This window comes from Nycticebus coucang, chromosome 12, assembly GCF_027406575.1.
Source record: "Nycticebus coucang isolate mNycCou1 chromosome 12, mNycCou1.pri, whole genome shotgun sequence".
Classification (NCBI taxonomy): domain Eukaryota; kingdom Metazoa; phylum Chordata; class Mammalia; order Primates; family Lorisidae; genus Nycticebus; species Nycticebus coucang.
This window is the reverse complement of record NC_069791.1, coordinates 21,059,573-21,079,115: the sequence shown is the minus strand read 5'-3', so window position 1 is coordinate 21,079,115 and position 19,543 is coordinate 21,059,573. Positions and strand designations below refer to the sequence as shown.

The window sequence follows — 19,543 nt, the reverse complement described above, 5'->3', positions numbered from 1 at the left end:
GCTTTTTAAGTAGGTGCTTAAAGGATGTCAACAAATCAAGGGCAACACAAGCATCAGGGGACAATATGAGAACGTTCTTTTTTTTTGCGCAGTTTTTGACCGGGGCTGGGTTTGAACCCACCACCTCCGGCATATGGGGCCGGTGCCCTACTCCTTTGACCCACAGGCGCTGCCCCGAGAAAGTTCATTTTTTATATGCCATTATAGAATCTTGAAACACAAACTATAAAGAAGCTGTTTTAATTTCACCACATACATATAAAGGAGCTTATGTTTCACAGTTCAGTATTATTTTATGCATAAGTAAATACAGGTTAATGTGCCCCACTTAGGTTGTTGAGTAGCCTTACTCTGGATCTGCTTTGCTTCCATCCCAATTAAATAGATTTTTTAAAAATAACTTTGGATTCAACAGGAAAAAAAAATTTTAATTTGTGAACATCCATGGAGTACATCAATAATTTTTGGCTAAACATGCAAAATATTTACAATTCACACAAATATTTTGCCAACAGAAATTGTTTGTTTTGAATAAATATGTCACTCTACCCATGTTGACTAACACCTGAATAGAGATGGATTTACTCTGGAGCTAATGAAACCTAATCATCAGGGCTTCTCTAAGACTTCTAAGACTTTAAAGTAACTTATCCTTTTATAATTTTGTATTGTTTTTCTTCTACAGGACACAAAATAATGTAGATGCTTCAGATCCCCATACTATGCAGACCCACTCCAAGATCAGTACTTCAAAACCACTGAAAGTGACCCTCTCGTACAGACAGACTCTGGCAATCTGCTCCTCACATTTGCTGAATCCAATTTTTGGTTTTAATTATTAATTTTACAAAATAAATCTGATGTTTTCTTTTAATTCCACTAGGCAAATTAAAAAAAATTCATTCTTCAGAATTCGTATCTCCTCATTACATTTAAAATTATCAACTTGCCAATAATAATTAGCAACAAAGAAATTAGACATATTTTCATTAATACCAATATATTCTTCTATAAATATTCATACCTCAAGTATAACCCAACTTACACTTTCACTGAGAAATTAACTGATTATTTAATGCTGCATATTTAAGCAATGGAAACCATGCACATCTTAAAAATGCCATCATTAAGCTGATCTCCCGACTCAGCTTTCATTAACAACTTTGACTACATAATATATATCTACCAGCCAATTGATTTTAAATATTTTAGAGCTTGCTGGGAAAAAAATACAACTGACTTGCATAAATAATATTACGTAAAGGCTGGCTGAAACTTGCTGACTCATGAATATTCAAAGTGAAACTACAGGTTTGTTGGTTGCAAACTATCATATTATAAATTAAAATGATGTGAATTTAATTAATAAACTTGATTGATTGCAAAATATATCCCTAACATGTAATTTTTAGTGTTTTTATTAATAAAACCCAGTAACTTCAAAATACCCAAATCTACCATGCTGTATGTTCAGTTATACTTAATAACTATTACATTTTATAAGCTAATGAGAATAAATAAAACCTTTCATATTTTGATTCAATACCTGCTATTCAAAGGTTTTTAAGCCTGTTATTTATAGGACTTGAAAACTGTAACCAAGGGTATGTGGAAGGAAAAAAAAATACACTCTCTAAGTCTTTCTTACACAGAGGGGAAAGGAGACACACTCTAAAAAACACAAGGGTAAATTCTCCTTACACAAAGTCTTATAATTTAATATTCATGCAGAACAGATGGACCTTCTGTTCTAAACTCTTAATTCAAAAGACTCAAATAGGCAACTTGCAGGACAATAGGGCACTAAATGGAGCCTGACAGAGAGGGAGAAAGCACAAAAATAAATGATACCACAATTGCTTCATTCTGTTTCAAGCAACGAGGACAAACAGGGAGAAATCAAAGTGAGTGATTAGCGTCTTGTTTCTGATAAGTTGCTGTAATTCTCCATAAATCAAGGTTTACATGGAATAGTTAATAATTTTGCTAGGATATGTCTTCCCTCGCCTTGTTAGGGGGAAAATGTGAAGAAAGTCAGAAAAGCTATAAGGATTCCTGAAAACACTGTAAGACATCATAAAAATACCATTAGAATGGCCCCAGGACATTTCTAAGGGGAGACTGAGGGAATAATAGTCCTATTAATTTATTCATACTTTTAACAAATAGGGACCACGCTCCTACTCCACGCCAGGTACTCTGCTAGGTAGGGATTCAAAGACGAATGAGACGTGATTTGTGCCCTCACTGTTTAGAAGGGCAGACAGGCTCATACACAAATCACTACAAGGGAAGCCGAGCTGAGGTTGTACAATTAAAGAATTCATAAACTACGTGGGAACCTAGAGACTGAGCTGGGTTAAGGTTAAGGGAACAAACAAGGGCTGGTCAAGGATCCAGACACTGGCAGCAGCAGAAGGTCATCATCACACCAGGGCTAAGGAACGGAAAGGAAATGGTCTTACTAGAGCCCAGTGTAAGCCAGAGTTAGGGCAGAGACGCTGCCTAGTGAGCGCTGTAAATGAGAGCACCTCTACTGCCAGAGACACTACCCACCGCAGGGCAAGTGCAGGGAAGCAACTCTCTCCCCTGCCTTCCACGTCCTGCCAGGGCTTCCCACTGGCAAACCCTACCTGCAACCCACCGTCAAGAAGACCAGGGTGACGCAGTCTGCAGAATTCAGGCTCCTGGGGGCACAGAGTAGGAGAGAAATGGAACTAGGGTGTCCAGGAAGAATAACCAGCATGGATAGGGGGCTGCCATACTCTTTCACTGTGAGCCATTAAAAGGTCTGGTTTACAAGGATAGTTGCTTAGAAGAGCATGGGAGAATGGAAGAGAGAATATGTAAGTTTTAAATGTAGGTACAATTTAAGGAAAAGTACAGATGCTTATCAAAATAAGGTACCTAGACAGAGAGTAAAATGAAAGAACTGAAGCTCAGCACCTGTAGCATAGTGGTTACGGTGCCAGCCATATACACTGAGGGTGGGGGGTTCAAACCCGGCCCGGGCCAGCTAACCGACAACGACAACTGCAACAAAAAATAGCCAGGTGTTTTGTGGCAGGCACCTGTAGTCCCAGCTACTTGGGAGGCTGAGGCATGAGAATCACTTAAGCCCAAAGTTTGAGATTGCTGTGAGCTGTGATGCCACAGCACTCTACCAAGGGTGACATAGTGAGACTCTGTCTCAAAAAAGAAAAAAAAGAGAGAGAGGAAGAGAGAGAGAACTGAGCCCTGGGAAGATCCAGCTTCCACACAGCAGAGGGAAGGCAGATCAGGCCCATGCCCCAATTTTAACCAAGACCAGCCCATGACAGTACCAATCACTGTGGCTACAATGGGTGCAAGATCATCTCCACAATTTCCTGATCAAAACTGTGCATCTGCTTATCTTTCCCCAGTAGAATACAAAATAAATGACTTCCTCAACAAAACAATAAAGAAACAATCATTTTTACTGCATTGATTGCTTCTTTAATCTAATTGCTTGCACACACTTCTAGTCAGAAGCTTCATTTCTTCCCTGGTTTTGTTTTGTGGTATACATGTGTGTTCATGTAGGTAAATAGACCATTAAGTTCTTTGTCACCAAACTTTGGATTCTAATGCCTCTGATCATTTACCAGCTTAAAACACCTTATTTTCAAAGGTCTATGCAAGTGATTGAATATATTAGGTATATGAGTGATATGAAGCTTCTAGGGAGACGTATATTAATTTATTCGCACAGGCTTATCACTTTGCAGACTAAGAAGCTAGGCCCCTATGAAACTGCACTAACCCACAGCACTGTAGCTACTCTTTAGTTATAATATTAAGCAATTTCAAATGCACATTTACTGTGACTCTGGGAGATGGTGCTGTCCGCATAACCCCAGGGAGTACCATTCACATCATGGTCTACGTGATTTCCAATGCACAGCTTGTTCAGCCGTAAGTGGGGACATTAACAATAACTTAAAGAAATTCAGTAGAATGATATAACAATTGATGTGTCTATTTTAACAAGGCTATGTTAAACATCACAAACTATGTAGTTACCAGTACGATAATTGTAAGTCCAAAAATTCAATTAATAACAATTATTTTTACTTTATTTCTCCCCTATTTTAACAACATAAATACACTTATTAATAAATAGAAAGACAAGAGATAGCCCAGATGCAAATTTGACAGTCATCAGTGGCTAAAAGTAAAATGCAATTTACAACTTAGACTGAGAAATGAACAAGTAAAGCAAGCCAGTAAAACTCTGAAAATTCCAAGTTACACATTAAAATTCGGATTTACTGGTAATTAATGCAGAGATAGCAACTGCAGACTTGTCTAATGAGATTTAAATTAACGTCTGCAAACCTTTGTATAAAGGATTATCACAATCTATCTAAAAATATTTTAAAATATATAAGCAAAAAGTATGTCATATTTCAATTCTAAACATTCCCTTATTCATTACATATTTAACTTTTTCTTCTTATAACTGAATTGAAAATATACGCATCTACCTCAAATTTCCCAATTGGTGTGAACACCTTCAAAAATGTTTAAACACAAAATTAAATGTATCAGATACCAAGAAGAAAACCAGTAAAATTCATTTAGGTGAGATATGGGACTTCCTGTTTCTTTAAAATTCTTTTTGAAAAAACCCAATACCAGGGATCTTTGGATTCATTAAACTAACTGCTAAGGACAGAATTTTACAAAGTAGTAGCTTTCATATGGTATCCTTTGAAATCTTGATTTCCTTTGGGAGAGCTCTTAAAAATCTCATGTCTAATAGCAGTGATTTCCTTCTGAGCCAACATGATAACGATTTGCTAGCAATATACAAATCAAAGCTGATGGATGAGAAAATACTTCATTTACTGTAATTATGTATATTTGTATTTTTATCATAGATTTTTAAAAAGAATATACAATAAATACATTCATGAGGCAAGCAAAGATTCTGCAGAGTCAAACAAACAAAAAAAAATCTGAAAGTGTTTCAATATTCTTAAAAGACTCCAATCAGCTTTGCTGAATTTATCCACCCCAGGATCTTTTTTCATAACGTGGACCTACTTGGAGTCAGTTCTTAACAATATGGTTATGATAAAATTCTCCAACATTAACTGATACAAATTAATCTCTCTTCCCTACAATGCTTAAATCTCTATTTCAACACTGAACGCATTTCCCCTTTTCTCTAATTGCTTGTCCACTTTTTTCATCTTTCCTACCTGAGACCCAGGGACAGTGTCTTATTTGTCTTATTCAACACCCAGAGTTGGCTCTCTATTAAAACTCTAAATATTTCCTGGATTTTTTTGATAAATTCTCTTCTGGCTGTTTGTTTGATGAAAGACTTAAAAGTGAATGAACTGAAGTGACTATCTCTTAACCTCACTTTTCCTTTTATGTTTGGTCTCATCTTTGGATTTTGAATCTTATCATAAAGGTTCTACTGATTAAGTCTCACAAAAAGATTTTGCTCTTCTTATAAAGTGACAGCTTACTTCCAAATGGATTAGATCCCGAACATCTGAAATGGGACCAGATCTGACAATCAGTTAGTGAGAAAATAGCTAGTTACTGTCATAACAGTATCTTATTAACATAAACAATACAAATTAACTTGCTCAAAGGAAGTCTGCTTGGACAATTTGATAAGAAAACTTTGTCCTTCCCCGAAATAAAGTCAGTTTTGTCAGCCAATGCTATTTAAAATGACCAGAAGTTCAGCGTACTTAAATAATTCACAAATCTTTTAATTATACATGATCACTTCCTTTAACTAAATCTCCTTAATTGTTTGAGACTTTAGTTGTTTGCAAAAGTAATATTAGAGTTTAAGAAATGAGACCATACTAGAAGTTGTGCAACCTTCCTTCTCCAGTTTTATACACATCATGTCCTTGGACTTCTAAAGAATTAAAGAGTGTTTCTCCCAGGGGGCCTTAATTTAGGTCAGTAGCTTATTCTTCTAAAAAGAGAACAGGCCTTGAAATACTATAAATGTAGCAATAGTAAGGGGTTAGGAGGCAAAGGAGAATAAAAATAATAACCAGAATAGAACAAGAGTAGAAATTCAAACACTGTGTCCAGATCAGCCTTTGGGTTAGAGGGCCTATAGGCTAGAAAACAAGAATTGGGTGTTTAGAGGATAATGGCCGAAAGGCAAAGTCTATTATAGGAAGGAAGGATTCAGTGCTTTTGATCCTAATTTTACTCATTTAAATTGCAATCTAAAGCATATTCTGAAATTCTCTCTATGTGGCTTCCTTTCCATCGCTAGTCTTATTCTTGATCCTGGATTATATACCCTAGAACAGAGCCTTTAAAAAGAAGATAATGCAATCAATTAATTGGGTCACCTGGGGATAAGAAAAATAAACTGAATAAGTGAAGGTAAAGATTTGGAGGAAAATATAAGAGTTTGTGCAAATATTCAAAAATGAACACATGTGAGTGGCCAAGTTTTACTGACACTTTACAAAGAAATATAATGTATAATATAATAAGGAGAAGCTCAAACATTGGTGGTTTCAAAGCCAGGACTAGACTCCACCCATCTTCTGACAGTCCTTCGGTGTATCTTTTCTTACTACTAAAATCCAATGAATCATGTCAAAATGAGCACATCTAATCTTTGGTTTAACTTTGTAGAACACTTTTCCATGTTTAGACACAGGTTGTTGCAATATTACAGTGAAAGAGATATTAAACATAAAACTCTTCACAGATTATAAGGCCTGGTCCTTTTCATTATAAACCACACATTAGTCCTCAATTCAGGCAATACAAGTGAAGACCTTGAAACAATGGTTTTGCTGTTTTAGAAGAGTCTCTGGTGTGGAGGTAAAATAAAAAAGAGGAAACTTTGGGAGGGTAGCTCTAGTAAGGGGACATTTTCAAACACAGTTTCTGGAGAGGGTTATTAATAACTCTTTCCATCATGCACAGATATGAACCAAGGGAAAAGAAAAAGCACAAGATTAAAGGGAGCAAGCTCTGTGCAGAACAAGACAAGCAGAACATGGCATAGCCAGGAGGGAAGAGAGAGCAGAGAAGACAGCCAGGAACTGAACAATTAAGAAGTGATTAACTCAGAAGGAGTAGAAAATGAAAAGCAGAAAGCAAGGAAAGAGTAAACAGGAAAGGAAAATATTTCATAAAGATCTGCAACCAGAGTAACAACAGCTGATGAAAACTAGAAACATTCATTGATAACCTACTGTCCACCAGGCCATCTAGTAGAAAGTTACCTTCCACCTTCAAGGCGCATTCAGACCAGTGTCGCAGACAGGGGGGTACACCCAGAAGTGACCACATGCAACTCAGAGAGAAAGAACAAATCCTAACAGGAGTAGAATTGGAAACACTTTACAGAAAGGGGACATTCGAAAGTGCACTGAAGGAGAAATGCTTTAACACAAGTTAAATCAGGGAAAGAGCACTCGATACACACAAAGAACAGAAGAGAATTATAATCATCATAATACACTTGGAACCAAGATCCTAAGGAACACCCAGTCAAGAAAACGATACACAACAACAGTGATTCATCATAAATCGGTTTTACATACACTCCCAACCTGCTGGGCTGATGTTTTTTTTTAACATTGGACACATATTAAATTAAATTACTTAAAGAACATTTGAAGTCTCTATGCCCAAGCTACATGCCAGACCAATCAGAAAGAATCTCTGAGCACAGGACTTGAGCCTTTTTAATTTTTAGGGCTGTCCAGGAACAGCTTAAGTTGAAGAGCAATTTTTATGCAGAGGAAAAGGGACTAAGAAAGAAACAAAATCAACATTCAAATAGAGATGGTCATATAGACACTCAGTAGAAGCCTTTTTTTCCAATGTTATCTGGATGGATATTTAGTCCACTATCTGAAAATAATCAGTTAAACTTAGAAACCATAGAAAACAAGAAATATGTACCATAAACATTTTAAATGCACAAATCTATACTCTTTCAAAGAAGTTTTGATGTAGAATATTTTCCTTCAGTATGGGTTCCTTGTGTTTCACTATAGTCTTGATTTTGCAAATAAAACGTATAATGTATTACTTACAAATTCTAGTGTAATGTTTCCTTTTTTTAAAAGTTATATAAAATAGATACTTGCCCAACAGTCTGATAGGGAACTTTCTAGTTTTCTGTTTTCTTCCACTACATTTTATAGTTGTCTTACACCAAAGAGTTCTTTTCTAATAATTTAAGTTTATCAACTTTTTTCAAATCATTCAACCTAATTTTTATAAAACAAAATTTCTTTTTGTATTCATATCTTATGATTTACATGTTATTTATGTATTTATTTATAACAGGTTGATGATATTATCATTATAACATAAATACAAAGGACACAAACTGGGCTGGAAGAAAATCCCTACCTTTTGATTACCAAGCAAATCATATTACGGAAACATAAGTGTATGGTCTCAAGATGAGCAGATTTTTTTTTTTTTTAAACAGCACCAGTGGAAATTGTCAATGAGCATTTCTCAAATATTCTAGACATTTTATTTAAATACATATACTGATTGAGTATATCTGGAGTAAGACCTGAGATTCTGCATGTCTAACCACCTCCTAAGTGGTACTAATGTTGCTGATTCAATGAACACACTTTGAGTAGCAAGGTGATTATCAACCCACTTGCATTTATGATTGTGCATAAGGAGAACGATGAAAATTCCAGTGGGGGGAGCCCAGACTAATTAAATCAGAATCTCTAAGGAAGGGACCAGGCTATTAGTAACTTTAAAGAGCATCAGGTGATTCTAATGTATGATCAGTACTAAGGACCACTGGTGTAGACTAATTCGGTTAGTCAATTCAGACAGCTTTTACTATAAATCTCAATCCTACAGAATCTCAGTCAGTAATGCACAGGTTTTTACTATAAGAATCTCAGCAAAATTATTTCAGAGGCCTTTTAACTTCTAAATCATTCACTTATATTTATAACTCCAAAACTACAGGAGTAATGTAAGTGAAAAGAAATGGAGACAAAGAGGGAGGTAAAAAGGAAGGAAAGACAGGAAGAAAACAGAGGAGGAGGAGAAAGGGAGAGGGGGAGAGAATTTCATGTATATGGTAACACTGCTGATTAAGGCTCATTAAATAAATACACCTATACTTGAACTATGGAGAAAAATATTTGTTGAAGTACATCACCTTTTCATCTTTTCATATGCTATTTCTATTTAGGGGTCAATGAAGTAGAATTTTTGACAGCTATGATAAATAAAACATTGAGGTTAAAATGTTAAACACATTATGTTAAATTTAAAAATTAGGAATTAATCACTCTAAACACTAACCCTCTCATAATACTGTCTGAAAAATTTAATAGATCCCTCCCAAAAGCCTCTAGAATTAAATAAGAAACAAAAGGGCTTGTCATAATTTTTCATGCCTTCAATGATGGTCTCATATATAAACCAATTTCCCCTCAGCTGCATTTATTAAGAAGAAAATTATGGAAATATTTATCCGCATATTCTCATTCAATAAATATTTCTTGAGTGGCTATTATGTGCCAAGCAGTGCACTTAATACAATCAAGAAACAAAAATAAATCTCCAGAAACTGACCATAAAGAAACAAAGGCATATCAATCACCTAAAAAGAATTCAAAATGACCATCACAACAATGCTCAACGAGCTCAGAAAAATGATGCATGAACAAAACAGGAACATACATGAAAAAACCTCAAAAATTAAAAAAAGAAAGAAAAGAAGAATACAGTGACTGAATTAAAAATTCACTAGAGGGTGCAATAATAGATTTGATGAAGCAGGAGAAAGAATCAGCAAACTCAAAGCACTAATCCGAAATTTTCCAGTCAGAGGAGTGAAAAGATAAAAAATAAATGTGAAAGTAAAGAAAGCCTAAGGGAATTATAGGACATCATTAAGTGAACCAATTTATGCATTATGAGTTCTAAGCAGAAAATAGAGAGAAAGGGTCAGAAAGCTTATTTAAAAAAAATGATGACTGAAAACTTCCCAAATCTTGTACAGTCCAATTCAAGAAGTTGAAATACAAACAAAGCCACACCAAGACATATTATAATCTAATTTTCAAATGCCAAAGACAAAGAGAATTTTGAAATAAGCAAGAGAAAAGCAACGAGTCCCACATAAGGGAATCTCTAAAAGACTATTAGCAGAATTAATCAGCAGAAACATTGTAAGACAGAAGAGAATAGAAAGGTGTGCTCAAAGTATTGAAAGAAAGAAAGTGCCAATCAAGAATACCATACATAGGAAAACTATACTTCAAAAATGAAAAAGAAATAAAGATTTTTCCAGATAAGCAAAAGCTAAGGAAAGTTAATTACCATCTGAACCTGTCACGTAAGAAATAACATGAGTCCTTCAAGCTGAAATGAGGAATATTAGACAGCAACACAAAAGTAGATAAAAGTATAAAACTCACTAGTTAAGTTAAATATATAGACAGAGAATACTATAATGCTCTTAACAGTGGTGTATAAATCACTTAATTTTGGTAAAGAAGTTAAAAGATAAAAGTATAAAACTATAAAAAGTTAATAGTCATGCAACATAAAAACATGTAATTTATTACAAAGGAAGTAGGAAGAAAAAAGGACATGAGAAAAAGAAGAACATTATATAAAGATAAAAGGATAAATCTATTATGAAGATGTGACAATTATAAATATATATGTATCCAACTTTAAAGTGAGTATATATATACACCAAAAATTCAACAGAACTAAAGAGATAAATAGATAGCAACAAAACAATAGTAGGAAAGACTGTAACTAAACACCTGAAGGATCTAGAAAAAGAAGAAGAAACTAATTTCAAAGTAAACAAAAGGAAGGAAAAAATAATGATTAGAACCAGAAAAAAAGGAAATAGAGGATAAAAAAACACAATAAAGAAAACCAACAAAATGATGGCTTGGCTTTTTGAAAAGATCAACAAAATTGACAAACTTCTGGCTAAGAAATAAAAAAAGAACATTCAAATAAATAAAATCATAAATGAAAGAAGAAACATTACAACTGATGCCACAGAAATGAAAAGGATCATAAGAGACTACTCCAAACAATTACATAACAGTAAACAGGATAACCTAAAAGAAATTCTAGAAATACACAACCTCCCAAATAAAATATATGAACATATCTATAACTGCTAAGGAGGTGAATTCATTAATCAAAAATCTCCCAGCACTCTGGGAGGCCAATGCAGGAGTGTTCCTTGAGTTCAGGAGTTCAAGACCAGCCTGAGCAAGAGTAAGACCCCCATCTCTACTAAAAATAGAAAAATTAGCTGGGCATGGTTAACACTCACATGTAGTCCCAGCAACTTAGGAGGCTGAGACAGCAAGAGTATGAGCTTGCTGTGGTTAGGCTGAGGCAATGGCACACTAGTGTGGGCAACAGAGTGAGCATTCTGTCTCAAAAAAAAAAAAAAAAAAAAAAAAAAACTCCCAACAAAGAAAATTCCAGAATAAGTTCTAAAATTTAAAGAAAAAAAAATGCAAATCATTCTCAAACTCTTCCAAAAAACCCTAAAGAGAATGGAACACTTCCAAACTCACTTATGAGGCCAAAATTACCTTGATATGAAAGCCAGACATAGACACTACAGAAAAAGAACACTACAAGCAAATAACCCAAATAAATACACATGCAAAAATACTCAAGAAAATGCTAGCCAACCTAATTCAATAACAAGTTAAAAGGATTATACACCATGATAAGGTGGTGATAAGGCAAGACTGACTCAACATGTAAAAATCAGTCATGTTACAGAACAAAGGTTAAAAATTACATGATTACCTCAAATAAAGAAAAAGCATCTGACAAGATTTAATGCCCTTTCATGATTAAGTCACCCAACAACTAGGAATAGGAAAAAAAGTGCTTCAACTAACAAAAGCCATATATGAAAGCCTTCATCTAATATCATATTCAAGCAGGAAAAAAGTAAGATTACTCACGTTTACCTCTTCTCTTTAATATAGTACTAGAAATCCTAGCTATAAGAATTAAGTAAGAAAAAGAAATTAGAGACTTCCAATTTTGAAAGAAAAAGTAAAATTTTCTTTGTTGGCTAAAGACATTATTTTACATGAAGAAACCCTAAAGAGGCGGTGCCTGTGGTACAAAGGAGTAGGGCGCTGGCCTCATATGCCAGAAGTGGTAGGTTCAAACCCAGCCCTGGCCAAAAATGGCACACACACAAAAAAAAAATAATAAAAAATAAAACCTAAACAATTCACAAAACCATCAACAGATATAGCAAAGATTCAGGACACAAAATCAACATGCAAAAATCATATGTGTTTCTACACATTAACAGGGAACAATCAAAAAAGGAAATGAAAGGAATATTACCAATTACAATGGCATCAGAAATTATGAAATATATAGGAACAAACATAACCCAAATGAGGCAAAAGACTTATACACTGAAAATAACAAGCTTCTGAAAAAAAATTTTAACTAAAAAATTGCTAAAAGAAATTTCAAAAGACATAAATAAATGGAAAGATAGCCTGTGCTCATGAATGAAAGATTTAACTTTATCCAAATATCTATATTATCCAAAGCAATCTTTGGATTCAATACAATCCCTATCAAAATCTCAATTTTTTTTTTTGAGATATAAAAAAACCCTAATATTCATATGGAATGACAAAGGAACTCATCTAGCCAAAACAAAAAACAAAAAAATTGATAAAGAACAGCAAAGCTGGAGGCCTCACACATCTTGACTTTAAAACATATTATAAAGTTACAGACTGAAAGATAATACAGTATTGGCATAAGAACAGGCATATACCAATGGAACAGAATATAGAGCGCAGGACACATACATGCCCAAATCTCCAACCAGGATGCCAATAATATACAACGGGGAAACCGCAGTTTTCTCAATAAATGGTGCTGGAGAAACTGAATGTCAACATGCAAAAAAATGAAATTAGACTCTTGTCTTAAACCATACACAAAAATCAACTTAACATGTATTAAAGACTTAAACATAAGACCTGAAACTGTTAAATTCCTAGATGAAATCATAAGAGAAAAGCTTCATAAAGTTGGTCTTGGCAGTAATATTTTAGATATAACACCAAAAGCACAGGCAACAAAAGCAAAAATAAATAAATGGAACAATATTCAACTAGAATTGGCTTTGCACAATAAAGGAAACAATCAATAGAGTGAAAGTCTACCTAGGTCATGGAAGAAAATATTTGCAAATCATATGTCTAGTAAGGGGTTAATATCTAAAATATATAAAGAATTCCTACAATTCAATAGCAAAAACACAACTGACCTAATTAAAAATTCTACCCAAGGGTGGTGCCTGTGGCTCAAGGAGTAGGGCGCCAGTCCCATATGCCGGAGGCCGGAGGTGGCGGGTTCAAATCCAGCCCCGGGCAAAAACTACAAAAAAAAAAAAAAAATTCTACTCAAAAGGCATACAAATGGCCAGTAGATACATAAATAGAGGCTCAACATCACTAATTATTAGGAAAAAGAAAATCAAAACCACAATGTCATATCAACTCATACCTGTTAGGACTTGTCATTATCAAAAACAAACATAAATTAAAACAGAAAATAATAAGTGTTGGCAAAGATGTAGTGAAATCGGAAACCTTGTGCATCCTTGGCTGGAATGTAAATGGTGTAGTCTCTATGGAAAACTCTATGGAAAGCCTGGAGGTTCCTCAAAAAAGTTAGGAATTACCAGGTATCCCACTTCTGGGTATTTTTCCAAAATAAATGAAAAGAGATTTGAACGACTGTGTTTACTGCAGCATTCTTCAAATAGCCAATGGGTGAAACAACCTTAGTGTCCACTGATGGATAAATGAACAAAGAAAATATAATATATACAAACAATAGAACATTATTTATCCCTAAAAAGGAAGTAAATCGTGTCAGATGAGACAAAAAGGATGAATCTTGAGCACATTATGCCAAGTGACATAAGCCAGCAACAACGGCACAAACACTGTAGGCCCCACTTAGGAGGAGGCATCTGAAGTAGGCAAACTCAGAATGGAGGTTGTGGGGCCCAGGAGCAGGGGAAATAGGGAGTTGCTATTCAGCAGTTATAGAATTTTTATCATGCAAGATGAAAAAGTCCTCTATACCTGCTGTACAATAATGTGCATAATATCCTATTTTGTGTTTTCTCTTCTTCCTGCCTATGCTCTTCAGTTTTCTTCCCCCTTTTTCACATCTTATTTTTATTCATTCCTTTTCCCCCTACACTCGGTAGGTGAGATGTTTTACACTCTTAATTTTTAATTAATAAAAAACTAAGTTTAGCCAATAATAATTGTCCTCTGGGACAATAGAAGAATTCTGTTGTATTTTAACACACTTTATGCCAACAATATAAAGTTATTGTTGTAGTTTTAAAATATCTATATATTTTCTAAATTCCATAAGATGAGGATGATGGTTATAATTATCATCTTAGTCTATCAATATTCAAATAGGTTTATACATTAATTATTAATTTATTTTTGCGGCATTTTATTTACTAGAAATATTTTTTTATTCTTTAAAAAATATTCTTATTACATATAGAATTCAAAGTCAGAGCCATTTTTTTCTACATATTGAAGACAGTATTTTATTCACTTGTAGATTCAACTCTTTTTGAAAAGTCAGTGTACTCAGTCTATTCATTATTCCTTAGGAATTAATGTTGTCTTTGGCTTCTTTTTAGATTTTTTTCTGTCTTCCATTTTATGAAGTGTCACTACATTTTGTCTGGGTTTGGATTTATGTTTATTCATCTTTCATGCGATTCACTGGCCTATAGAAATCCACAAATTGGTGTTCTTAATCAGTTCCCCACAATTTTTGGTCATTTTTCCTCTCCTCTCTTTTTGAGACTCACATGGAATATATACTAAACATTTTTCAACCTCCCTGTCTTCTTCTTTTACTTTTATATATTCCAATTAAAAAAATTTTTTTTTGTTTGTGTTAACCACTGGATAATTTCTTCTGACTTATTTTCCAGTGCACTAATTCTCTATGTATCTGATGTCCACTCTGTTGTTAAATCCATATGTTGAGAATTTTTCTCATTATTGTATTTTTTTCAAGAGCTTCTCTTTTTTTTCAATTAGGTATCTTCTCTTTTCCTGTTCCCTGAACATAAACCCAGACTTATCTTATTTCTTTAAATATTATAAGCACATTTGTTTATTTATTTATTTATTTTTGCAGTTTGGGGCCAGGGCTAGGTTTGAACCCACCACCTCCGGCATATGGGGCCAGCGCCCTACTCCTTTGAGCCACAGGAGCTGCCCATGAGCACATTTGTTAATTAACCATTGGTTAATTTCAGTTCGACACTTTGCCATCTGTTTCTGGTGCCTGTTGTTTCTACCCGTTCTCATTCTTAGTGTTTTGTTTCCTTGGATGCCTGTAACAGTAGAAAAAAATAAATATACATTTCTAAAGATAACTTGAGGTCTAGGATGAAGGTAAACTCATCCAGAAAGAATTTTCATTATCTCTGTTAAGTGTATAATGCACGAACTTAAACTAAATCCCAGGCTCGATCTCTGTGAACAACCTAGATAACTTCAACCCAAGCTCATGTCCAGGCCCTGCCTGGTTTGCTCCTGCCTTGCCCTTATTAGGAAGATGCTTCCTTCTGGAATCCTAGTTTACTGAGATGAAAATCTGCATGCTTGCTGGGCACGGTGCTCACTGTCATCCTGTAATCCTAGCACTCTGGAGGCTGAGGTGGGTGGATTGCTTGAGCTCAGAAGTTTGACACCAGCCTGAGCAAGAGACCCCATCTCTAAAAATAGCCAGGTGTTGGGGCGGGCGCCTGTAGTTCCAGCTACTTGGGAGGCCAGGCAGGAGCATCACTTAAACGCAAGATTTTGAGGTAGCTGTGAGCTGTGACACACAGTACTCTACCTAGGGCAACTGAGTGAGACTCTGTCTCAAGAAAAAAAAAGAAAGAAAGAAACTATGCTCCCTTCTTATACATGAGCTGGATGTTTGTTTAAGTTCCCTTTGCCCCATAAAGCCATCAAAATAAAAGCTCCAGTTTTCCAGGAATGAACAAACATTCTCACAACAGCTTATTGTGGTGAGCGTTTCTGTGTGCTCTCTCCCAGCATATGAGCTGGGCTTTTATTTAAGTCCCCTCTTCCCCATAAAGCCATCAAAAGAAAAGCTCAAAATTTCCAGGAAAGAACAAAGACCCTTACAGCAAAAGCAGCTTCACTGACTTTATTTCCCGCATCTCTTTTCAATGGGTTTCTCTTTGGTTTTGATCTGATAATCTTTTGCTATTATTTTTGACATTAAAATGTTTTTAAATTTTTTTCAAATATTTTTATTCTCCTTTTTTAATTGTTTTTAGAAGAGGTTAATCCAAATACTTTAATCAGACTTTACTGAAAAAAGGCAATTCCATTCTCAGTTTTCATCTGAATTAATTGAAAATATAAGAATATAAAGTCTTTTGGGGGGAAAACAAAGAGACTATCAATTTCAGATTAATTAATAATAAGAATGTAAGTCAATTAAAATTAAAAATAAGCACTCAATTCTATCAAAAATAAAAAAGCAGTGAAAAACTCTATCAAGGGCTACTAAAAGACCTTTCAAGCACATATTGCAAGCATAAATTTAATTTTTCTTAAAATTCCTCATTTATTTTATACATTTTTCTCTTTAAGAGACTGTCATAAAGTAACTATTATATCTATTTACCTATTCACCAGATCTAGTGTCATATTTTATTTTCAATACTATAATTAATTATATAAAATTATAAGTTCTTTTTATATATTCAAACTTTTATTTATTTATTTTTTTTTATTATTATTTTTTTTAAACTTTCTTTTTTTTTTATTGTTGGGGATTCATTGAGGGTACAATAAGCCAGTTACACTGATTGCAATTGTTAGGTAAAGTCCCTCTTGCAATCATGTCTTGCCCCCATAAAATGTGACACACACTAAGGCCCCCCCCTCCTCCCTCCATCCTTCTTTCTGCTTCCCCCCCCATAACCTTAATTGTCATTAATTGTCCTCATATCAAGATTGAGTACATAGGATTCATGCTTCTCCATTTTTGTGATGCTTTACTAAGAATAATGTCTTCCACTTCCATCCAGGTTAATACGAAGGATGTAAAGTCTCCATTTTTTTTAATGGCTGAATAGTATTCCATGGTATACATATACCACAGCTTGTTAATCCATTCCTGGGTTGGTGGGCATTTAGGCTGTTTCCACATTTTGGCAATGGTAAATTGAGCTGCAATAAACAGTCTAGTACAAGTGTCCTTATGATAAAAGGATTTTTTTCCTTCTGGGTAGATGCCCAGTAATGGGATTGCAGGATCGAATGGGAGGTCTAGGTTGAGTGCTTTGAGGTTTCTCCATACTTCCTTTCAGAAAGGTTGTACTAGTTTGCAGTCCCACCAGCAGTGTAAAAGTGTTCCCTTCTCTCCACATCCACGCCAGCATCTGCAGTTTTGAGATTTTGTGATGTGGGCCATTCTCACTGGGGTTAGATGATATCTCAGGGTTGTTTTGATTTGCATTTCTCTAATATAAAGAGATGATGAACATTTTTTCATGTGTTTGTTAGCCATTCGTCTGTCGTCTTTAGAGAAAGTTCTATTCATGTCTCTTGCCCATTGATATAAGGGATTGTTGGCTTTTTTCATGTGGATTAATTTGAGTTCTCTATAGATCCTGGTTATCAAGCTTTTGTCTGATTGAAAATATGCAAATATCCTTTCCCATTGTATAGGTTGTCTCTTTGCTTTGGTTATTGTCTCCTTAGCTGTACAGAAGCTTTTCAGTTTAATGAAGTCCCATTTGTTTATTTTTGTTGTTGTTGCCATTGTCATGGCAGTCTTCTTCATGAAGTCTTCCCCCAGGCCAATATCTTCCAGTGTTTTTCCTACGCTTTCTTTGAGGATTTTTATTGTTTCATGCCTTAAATTTAAGTCCTTTATCCATCTTGAATCAATTTTTGTGAGTGGGGAAAGGTGTGGGTCCAGTTTCAGTCTTTTACATGTAGACATCCAGTTCTCCCAACACCATTTATTGAATAGGGAGTCTTTCCCCCAAGGTAAGTTCTTGTTTGGTTTATCAAAGATTAGGTGGTTGTAAGATGTTAGTTTCATTTCTTGGTGTTCAATTCGATTCCAAGTGTCTATGTCTCTGTTTTTGTGCCAGTACCATGCTGTCTTGAGCACTATGGCTTTGTAGTACAGACTAAAATCTGGTATGCTGATGCCCCCAGCTTTATTTTTGTTACTAAGAACTGCCTTAGCTATACGGGGTTTTTTCCGGTTCCATACAAAACGCAGAATCATTTTTTCCAAATCTTGAAAGTACGATGTAGGTACTTTGATAGGAATGGCATTGAATAGGTAGATTGCTTTGGGAAGTATAGACATTTTAACAATGTTGATTCTTCCCATCCATGAGCATGGTATGTTCTTCCATTTGTTAATATCCTCTGCTATTTCCTTTCTGAGGATTTCATAGTTTTCTTTATAGAGGTCCTTCACCTCCTTCGTTAGGTATATTCCTAGGTATTTCATTTTCTTTGAAACTATGGTGAAGGGAGTTGTGTCCTTAATTAGCTTCTCATCTTGACTGTTATTGGTGTATACAAAGGCTACTGACTTGTGGACATTGATTTTATATCCTGAAACATTACTGTATTTTCTGATGACTTCTAGGAGTCTTGTGGTTGACTCTTTGGGGTTCTCTAAGTATAAGATCATGTCGTCAGCAAAGAGGGAGAGTTTGACCTCCTCTGCTCCCATTTGGATTCCCTTTATTTTCTTGTCTTGCCTAATTGTATTGGCTAGAACTTCCAGCACTATGTTGAATAGTAAAGGTGACAGAGGACAACCTTGTCTGGTTCCAGTTCTAAGAGGAAAAGCTTTCAGTTTTACTCCATTCAGTAAAATATTGGCTGTGGGTTTGTCATAGATAGCTTCAATCAGTTTTAGAAATGTGCCACCTATGCCTATACTCTTCAGTGTTCTAATTAGAAAAGGATGCTGGATTTTATCAAATGCTTTTTCTGCATCTATTGAGAGGATCATGTGATCTTTATTTTTGCCTCTGTTAATATGGTGGATAACGTTTATGGACTTGCGTATGTTAAACCAGCCTTGCATCCCTGGGATGAAGCCTACTTGATCATGATGAATGACTTTTTTGATGATAAGCTGTAATCTATTGGCTAGGATTTTGTTGAGAATTTTTCCATCTATATTCATGAGTGAGATTGGTCTGAAATTCTCCTTTTTGCTTGGGTCTTTTCCTGGTTTTGGTATCAGGGTGATGTTTGCTTCATAGAATGTGTTGGGGAAGATTCCTTCTTCCTCAATTTTTTGGAATAATTTCTGCAGTACAGGAATAAGCTCTTCCTTGAAGGTTTGATAGAATTCTGGAGTGAAGCCATCTGGACCAGGGCATTTTTTAGTTGGGAGCTTTTTTATTGTTTCTTTGATCTCAGTGCTT

The 19,543-nt window shown here is 34.9% G+C and overlaps 1 protein-coding gene across 3 annotated transcripts in view; it reads right to left on the bottom strand.

Annotated features, from left to right (window-relative positions):
* The window catches only part of NELL2 (neural EGFL like 2), a 376,415-nt gene that overhangs the window by 206,101 nt on the left and 150,771 nt on the right, over positions 1-19,543 (bottom strand). The gene's annotated exons all lie outside the window — the stretch shown is intronic.